Below are 9,296 nucleotides of genomic sequence, written 5' to 3' on the forward strand. Positions count from 1 at the left end.
ATATTTTCCTTTCTTCTTTTGCTTGTGGGGAGCTTCCCGTGTAAATAGTTTTCTTTTTCTTTGGGTCAAGGTAGAAGATATTGGTTACAATGTTTAGTTGCTTTTGCATGCATACCTGTTTAGCTTTCAAAGAGCCATATTACTTTGTCTTCTCCTTTGTGTTTTCCTGCAGATTCAGCTTAGTCCAATGCACGAGCACTCTTATTATTGTTCACATCGTTCGATCGTGCAAATGAAAGGCAATAATGATGATATATGATGAAGTGACTGAGACTGGAAAAGCTGGTATGAACTCTATCTATTTTGTTTTTGTAAATATGACTAGCTCGTCCAAGATTCAGCTTTGTTGTGAGAGAACCATGTTTGCAATGACAACTTAGAGATCATAGTTTCTGATGCCATGCATATTCAGCTAGGAGCTTATAATGGTTTGTCTTGAATGCCAACATAGATTTTGAGATGACTATGATGTAGTATGATAGGATGGTATTCTCCTTTGAATGATTTAAGTGGCTTGACTTGGCGCATGTTCATGCATGTAGTTGAAACAAAATCAACATAGCCTCTATGATGTTCGTGTTCATGGTGATTTATATCCTGTTCATGCTTGCACTCCATGTTAGTCAAACTCATTGCATCTTGATGACTGTTGTCGCTCTCTAGTTGGTCGCTTCCCAGTCTTTTGCTAGCCTTCACTTGTACTAAACAGAATACTGCTTGTGCATCCACTTCCATAAACCCAAATTTTTTTCCATGAGAGTCCACCATACCTACTTATTTGCGGTATTTACCTGCCGTTCCAAGTAAATTTGCATGTGCCATTCTCTAAACCTTCAAGAAATAATCTGTTTTGCATGCCCGAACCGCTCATGTGGTGACACGGGGCTATTGGTATCTTCCATGCTAGGCGTGTTATCCTCGACATGTGTTTATTCACTGTCATTCACGAGAAAGGGGCCAGTAATTGGAATGCCCAGTTCCACGCTTAAATCGAAAACATAACTGTAAAACAAGAGCCCCCCTGGATTGATGTTAGTATGGACAGTACCCGAGGATTCGGCTAGCCGTGGAGTGTGATTGATTGGTGGTGGGGGAGTTAAAACTTTACTTTTCTATTTGGGAACCGCCTATAGCATGAGTAGCGTGGAAGATATTGAGAACTCTTGGTCATTGCGTTGACAATGAAAGCATGCCACCCAAAATTATTATCTCTGTTTTCAAAGCTTGAGCTCTGGCACCTCCGCAAATCAATGCTTCCCTCTGCGAAGGGCATGTCTATTTATTTTCCTGTTGAGTCATCCTCTTCTTATGAGCACCAATTAGAGAGCACCTCTGTCATTTTTATGCTTTGCTTTTGATTGATATTGAGTATGACTATGACTGGATCTTCGTTGCTATGAATTACAATGTTTAGTCAGCCCTTGATCTTTGAAAGTGCTCTGCATTTATGTTTTGCGGTCTCAGAAAGAGCTAGCGAGATATGACCTATTCATATTGCTTCATGCTTGTTTTGGTTGAATTGATGGTATCTGAAACTCATTATTAGTTGCTCACCAGCTGATTATGCCATTGATATTAGTTTACCGTGAGACCTTTGTGTCACTTGCTTATGTGGTTAACTTCTGATCTTGCTGAAATTCTGGTTATGAGTTAGACATAGTTGCAACAACAAGTCAAACCGAGTTTGTCAAAGTTTTTCTTTCTCTTTTAGTTTGTCAACTGAGTTTCTTGAGGACAAGCAAGGTTTTAAGCTTGGGGGAGTTTGATACGTCTCCATCGTATCTACTTTTCCAAACTCTTTTGCTCTTGTTTTGGACCCTAACTTGCATGATTTGAATGGAACTAACCCGGACTGACGCTGTTTTCAGCACAATTGCCATGGTGTTGTTTTTGTGCAGAAATGAAAGTTCTCGGAACGTCCTAAAAATTTACGGAGAATTTTTCTGGAAAATATGAAAAGTACCTGCGCAAAGATCCACCAGAGGGGGTGGGCCAGTGGGCCACAAGCCCTGTTGCCGCGACCACCCCCCTGGCCGCGACAACCAAGCTTGTGGGGCCCACGTGGCTCTGCCGCCCCCAATCTCAGCTCTATAAATTCACTTTTGCCCAGAAAAAAAAATCAGAAAAGAAGATTTCGTCGCGTTTGCGATACGGAGGCGCCGCCACATCCTGTTCTTCATCTGGAGGACAAATCTGGAGTCCGTTTTGGGCTCCGGAGAGGGGAAATCGTCGCCATCGTCATCAACAACCTTCTCCCCTCTCCAATTCCATGCTCTTCATTGTTCGTGAGTAATCTATTCGTAGGCTCGCTGGGCGGTGATGAGTAGGATGAGATCTATCATGTAATCGAGTTAGTTTTGACGGGGATTGATCCCTAGTATCCACTATGTTCTGAGATTGATGTTGCTACTACTTTGCCATGCTTAATGCTTGTCACTAAGGCCCGAGTGCCATGATTTCAGATATGAAATTATTATGTTGTCACCATTATATGTGTGCTTTAGATCCGATCTTGCAAGTTGTAGTTACCTACTATGTGTTATGACCCGGCAACCCCGGAGTGACAATAACCGGAACCACTCCTGGTGATGATCATAGTTTGAAGAGTTCATGTGTTCACCAAGTGCTAATGCATTGTTCCGGTTCTTTATTAAAAGGAGCACCTTAATATCCTATAGTATCCTTTTGGACCCCGCTGCCACGGGAGGGATGGACAATAGATGTCATGCAAGTTCTTTTCCCTAAGCACGTATGACTACACATGGAATGCATGCCTACATCACATTGACGAACGGGAGCTAGCCACATATCCCTCCGTGTTATAACTGTTGCATGATGAATATCATCCAAACGAATCATCGACCCATTGCCTACGAGTTTGTCCCACTGCTGTTGTTACTTGTTTTGCTCTGCTGCTGTTACTACTGTTGCTGCTACTGTTACTTGCTCTGCTGCTGTTACTACTGTCGCTTGCTACTGCTGCTACTTGCTATTGTTGCTACTTGCTACCGCTGTCACTACTGTTGTTCCTTGCCACTGCTGTTACTCGTTACACTGCTGCTACCTGCTACTATACTTTTCTGGCATTGATACGACAGTTAGGAATAGTCTGCCGTCAACAGATCGTTTCTGACACCGTTGTTATCATCCTACTTTGCTGCTGATACTTTGCTTGCAGATACTAATCTTTCAGGTGTGGTTGAATCTGACACATTCAGCTGCTAATACTCAAGAGTATTCTCTCACCTCCTGCCTTGCGAATCAACAAATTTGGGTCGAATAATCTACCCTCGAAAACTGTCGTGAACCCACGCGCTGGTGGGCCATTGCAAGACAATTGCTGATTGTTGAGCAACTGGGAGCAGTTCTGGCTCTATTGTCGCGAAGGCATCAAGTCAGGGATTCGTCAATAACATTATTCTAGTGTCGTTGCTGGGGACTGGTAAGCAATGCATCCAAAAGTTCACACCCATGCGGATGCTAATCTCCGTTTGGAGTGGTGTGAAGGCACAATGCTCCCCAAGATGCCACTAAGGCCACCGTAATCTCCTCACGCCCTCGCACAATGCAAGATGTCGTGATTCCACTAAGGAACCCTTGAGGACAGTCACCGAACCTGTACAAATAAGGTCGGGGCAATCTCCATGACTTAATTGGAGGCTCCCAGCGACACCACGAAGCTTCCCCACAATGGATTGTGGCTCCGTGATGACCTCAAATGCTCGGGGCAATCTCCACAACTTAATTGGAGACCCCAACGCTTGCGATGGATCTTTGCACCATAATGATTGAGCTTCGAGGCACCACCAAGCTTCTAGAACGCCAAAGCATTCATGAAGAACAATTTCTAGGGTACGAAGTACCCAAGGGTAACAAGCTTCTCAAACTTTTCACTTCCACGTATCACTGTTGAGAACTCAAACCGATGCAACTAATGCAATGGTAGGAACACACTAAGTGGTCAAATCCCTCACACTCAAGTCCCTCCACAACAGCAAAATCTATGGAGGAATATGAGAGGAAGAACAAGGAGCTCACAAAAAATTCCAAGATCAAGATCCGAGGGGTTCCCCTCACATAGAGGGGAAAGTGATTGGTGGAAATGTGGATCTGGATTTCCTCTTTGTTTTCCCTCAAGAACTAGCAAGAATCATTGGAGGGATTGAGAGTTAGAAAGCTCTAAGAAGGTCAACAATGGGGGGGGGCAAATACGAGCCCAACGGATAAAAGACCATTGGGGAAGAAGACCCCCTTGAATAGTGGGAGGATATTTGGCTATTATTCTACCCAATGACTCAGCTAAGCGGTAGTACCATGCACTCGGCGGTACTACCGCTTGGGCGGTACTACCGTCCTACACAGAGCGGTACTTCTGCTTAGCCTAGTCGAGGGGAGGCAAGATACCAGAAAAAATTACTAAGCATAAGTGGGAGCGGCAGAGGTGGGCGGTAGTACCGCTGGAGCGATACTACCGCTTCCCTGGGTGGTACTACCGCCGAAAAATAGAAAACGCCCCCATGATGCGAGAGAGAAAAGATAAGCGAAAGAGAGGCTGGTAGGGGAGGGCGGCAGTACCGCCAGAGCGGTACTACTGCTGTGCCCCAGTGGTACTTCCGCTTGGGAGAGAAAACCTGCCCAGAACAGCCATAACTTCCGCATACGAGCTCCGAATTGAGCAAACTCAACCTTGTTGGATAGCACACGACAAGTACTATCTTAAGAATATGCAGTTATGAAAGTGCCAATGATATAGAGATGTGAAATCTCTATGAATGAAGAACCGACAAAAACTTCCAACATCGAAAACATCATATAAGATGCATATGCATTCCATTTTCGATGAACTCGAGCTTGTCATGAAGATGACAATAAGCTCTACAACTCACAAAGAGAATCACCAATCAAGAACCAAGAAAGATGATGCAAGGATGCAAATGGTTTGAGCTCTCAACGAACTATATGATCAAGATACTGACTTGAGAGCCCCCCTTGACAGTACGACAATCTATCCTAAAATGGAAAAACCTATCAAGGGCAAACCTACACCTTGCACCTAGTCCACTTGAGCTAGATGATGACGATCTTGACTTCCTCAAGATGGACCACCTTTCTTGATTGTGTTGGCTTGATGAAGACTAGTTTATTACTCCCCCATACTCACTATGAGTGAGCCACTCTTCAACACATCTTCACAAAGTCCATTGTCACCACAATGGACGACAAGCTTCAAGCATGATATCTTCGTGATGCTCCACTTGGACTTGCACACCGCCATCTTGATGCTGACCACCACTTGATGTCATCCCTCATCGGTTGTATGAGATCTTCCTCTTGATGCAAGCCCATGGAAACACACCTAACCCCACATAGAACTCTCACAAAGACCATGGGTTAGTAAACAAAGTGTAATGAACAATGCTTGCCATACGATGGGATGACTTGATCCCTCTCGGACATCTTGTACATTTTGTGTGGAGATCAATTTGATCCACTCTTTGACTTGGTCTTGATAAACCTTGTGTCTTTATGACCAATCTTTGGATAAAACCTTGAATGCCACCTTGGTCATCATATAAACTCCTTGAAACCAATAGATGGAATTCAAGAAGTGCCTATGGACAAATCCTACAAATATAACTTACGGCAACCATTACTCCATAGGGGTTATAATCAATTACCAAAACCACATATGGAGAAATACACTCTAACACACCCCTTTGAGAGTAACTAGACCGACGCTTCTCTTCAGAATCCTGGACTTTAAACTAGCCAGGTACCATTGCAACTAGTCTTTCCAAACCTATTTCTGACCATACCTCCTTCAAATTGGTATAACCATTATCAAATCAAAGGTTTTTCATGTTTGAAACTTATGGTTGGAACAGAGTGATTTCAGGGACAGTTTAAAGAATATTTGGCAACAAGAGGTACAGAAATCAAAGTGCAAAAAAGATCACAACTGGATTTAAAAGGCTAAGAAAGAGGTTTAAGATATGTTAAGGTCACTGTAAAATCCTGTTTCTTGCATAAAGAAAACCAATGCTCTAAAAACATTATGCATATGTTAGAGGAATACAGAGAGCTAAGCATCAAATAATCGAATGGAAGGAATATAGTCAAGAAATATCTCATCAATTTACTGTCATACGAGATAGCTTATTGGAAGTAGAGAGCCACCATTAGATGGGTCAAATTTGGGGATGAGTTCGTGTCAGCATCTCGAGTGTTGAAGGGTGGTCGCCAAGCAGAAGCGAGCGGGTGAGGGTCCCGTGTCGCTTCTGTAGTCGGAGGGGAAGAGCTTTCCATGGTGAGGCGGCCTTTGGTTCCCGTGTGTGGAGCAATCTGAGTGTTGACAGTGAAGCCGATAAGGCCGAGGGTGGCTTGCAAAACTATTAGAGCAACAAGCTACTCGTTAGGAGTGGCGATGTCGTGAGCCTCTTGAAGGCCAACATCCTTGACCATCTGCCAAGGGGTTGAGCGGTGTGGTGGTCGGTCGCCCCTTCTTCGGTGTGGGTGAGGGCTTTGAGCTCGACCTCTATCGTGGCTCCTTGTTGTTCAACAATGTCATTGAAGTTTTATCCTTGGATGCCTTGGCTTTCTCCAAGGCTTGCTGTGAGGCCATCTAGCGTTGGGGAACGTTGCATGGGAAACAAAAAAATTCATATGCGCACACAAGATCTATCCATGGCGATGACCATCTACGAGAGGGGGCAGTGCATCTACATACCCTTGTGGATCACTAAGTGAAAGCGTATATAATGCGGTTGATGTAGTCGAACGTCTTCGCGATCCAATCACGATATGTCCCGTGATCTCATCACGATCCGCCCCGCGATCCCATCACGATCTGTCCCGATCTAGTGCCGAACGAACGCCACCTCCGTGTTGAGCACACGTCCAGCTCGATGATGACTCCGCCTCCTTGATCCAGCGAACGAGGGCAGAGTAGTAGATGAGTTCTCCGGCAAGACGATGGCATGGTGGCGGTTGTGGTGGTGCTATCTCGGCAGGGCTACGCCTAGCACTGCCGAGACCGCAAACGGAGGAGAAAACGATCTAGGGAGAGAGAGGGGCGCCAAGGGCTTCGTGTGTCCTCTTGGGGCACCCCCTCTGCTTTATATATAGGTGGAGGGGTGTGCAGAATAGCCCCTCCAAGCCTAGGGCGCAACCAAGGGGGGAGGAGGTGGAATCCTAGTCCCCCTCCTTCCCTTCCATACAAAGGTGGACTTTCCACCTTTCCCAATTGCATGGGTCTCGAGGGACTTGTGCGCTTGGCCCAATAAGGCCACGATATCTCCCCTCAGCCCATGCAAACCCTTGGGACGTGGTAGAACCCTTGCTAGACTTTCGGACTCCTCCAGAAGTTTCTGGAACCTTCTAGAAGCTTCCTGGTACAATACCGGAAAACCCCCAAACTTTTCCGGTAGCCAAAATATGACTTACCATATGTAAATCTCTACCTCTGGATCATCCCGGAGCTCCTCGTGACATCTGGGATCTCATCCAGGACTCCGAACAATATTCGGTTACCATCACACATAACTCACTAATACCAAATCGTCACCGAACCTTAAGTGTGCACACCTTGCGGGTTCGAGAACTATGCAGACATGACCGAGACACTCTCCAGCCAATAACCAATAGCGGGACCTGGATATACATATTGGCTCCTACATATTCTTCGAAGATATTTATCGATCAAACCATGATGTCAAGGATTCAATCAATCCCGTATACAATTCCCTTTGTCTATCGGTATGTTACTTGCCCGAGATTCGATCGTCGGTATCACCATACCTAGTTCAATATCATTACCGACAAGTCTCTTTACTTGTTCCATAATACAAGATTCCGTGGCTAACTCTTTAGTCACATTGCCCACAAGCTTGTTGTATTACCGAGTGGGCCCTGAGATACCTCTCTGTCATACGGAGTGGCAAATCCCAGTCTCGACTCACGCCAACCCAATAGGCACCCTCAGAGATACCTATAGAGCACCTTTATAGTCAGCCAGTTAAGTTGTGACGTTTGATACACACAAGGCATTCCTCCGGTGTCCGGGATTTGCATAATCTCATGGTCATAGGAACTAATACTTGACATGTAGAAACAATAGCAATAAACTCACACGATCACATGCTACGTTCATAGTTTGGGTCTTGTCCATCACATCATTCTCCTAATGATGTGATCCCGTTATCAAATGACAACTCATGTCTATGGCCAGGAAACCTTGACCATCTTTGATCAATGAGCTAGTACTTAGAGGCTCACTAGGGACATTGTGTTTGTCTATGTATCCACACATGTATCTAAGTTTCCAATCAATACAGTTATAGCATGGATAATAAACGATTATCATGAACAAGGAAATATAATAATAACCAATTTATTATTGCCTCTAGGGCATATGTCCAACAGTCTCCCACTTGCACTAGAGTCAGTAATCTAGTTCACATCACTATGTGCTTGTAATGAATCTATCACTGAGGGGTCGATAGAAGATGTGTCTAGAGGGGGGTGAATAGACTACTTGTCAAGATAAAAGTTCTAGCCTAACCTAATTTCTAGGAGGACAGAAATCTAGTAGTTGCAAGAAGTCTAGGTCACCCTACACATGCAGTTCTAAGAGTATAGCAGCGAAAAGTAAAACATGCAAGTGTAAAGTGGAGGAGTAAGGTAGGGAGATCAAACACATGAGGTTGACATGGTGATTTCTGGCATGGTTCCGATAGGTGGCGCTATCGTACGTCCATGTTAGTGGAGACTTCAACCCACGGAAGGTAATGGCTGCAAGAGTCCACGGAGGGCTCCACCCACGGAGGGTCCACAAAGAAGCAGCCTTGTCTATCCCACTACAGCTTCCGTCCACGAAGGACTAGCCATACTCATGGTAGATCTTCACGAAGTAGGCGATCTCCTTGACCTTACAAACATCTTGGTTCAACTCCACAACACAAAGTAGGAGGCTCCCAAGCGACACCTAACCAATCTAGGAGGCACCACCCTCCAAAAGGTAATAGATGTGGTAGATCAATGAACTCCTTGCTCTTGTGTTTCTAAAGATAGTCTCCTCAACACAAATCACTCTCTCAAAGAATATCCATGGGTAGGAGAGGTTGATTTGGTGGAAAGCAGTTTGGGGAGGCTAGAGATCAAGTTTCAAATGATTGGATTGGAATATCTTGGTCTCAACACATGAGTAGGTGGTTCTCTCTCAGAAAATTGATCTGGAAATGAAGTGTGTGTGTTCTGAGTGCTTCTCCCACGAATGAGAGGTGGGTGAAGGGGTATAT

This window comes from Hordeum vulgare, chromosome 5H, assembly GCF_904849725.1.
Source record: "Hordeum vulgare subsp. vulgare chromosome 5H, MorexV3_pseudomolecules_assembly, whole genome shotgun sequence".
In the NCBI taxonomy this organism is placed as follows: domain Eukaryota; kingdom Viridiplantae; phylum Streptophyta; class Magnoliopsida; order Poales; family Poaceae; genus Hordeum; species Hordeum vulgare.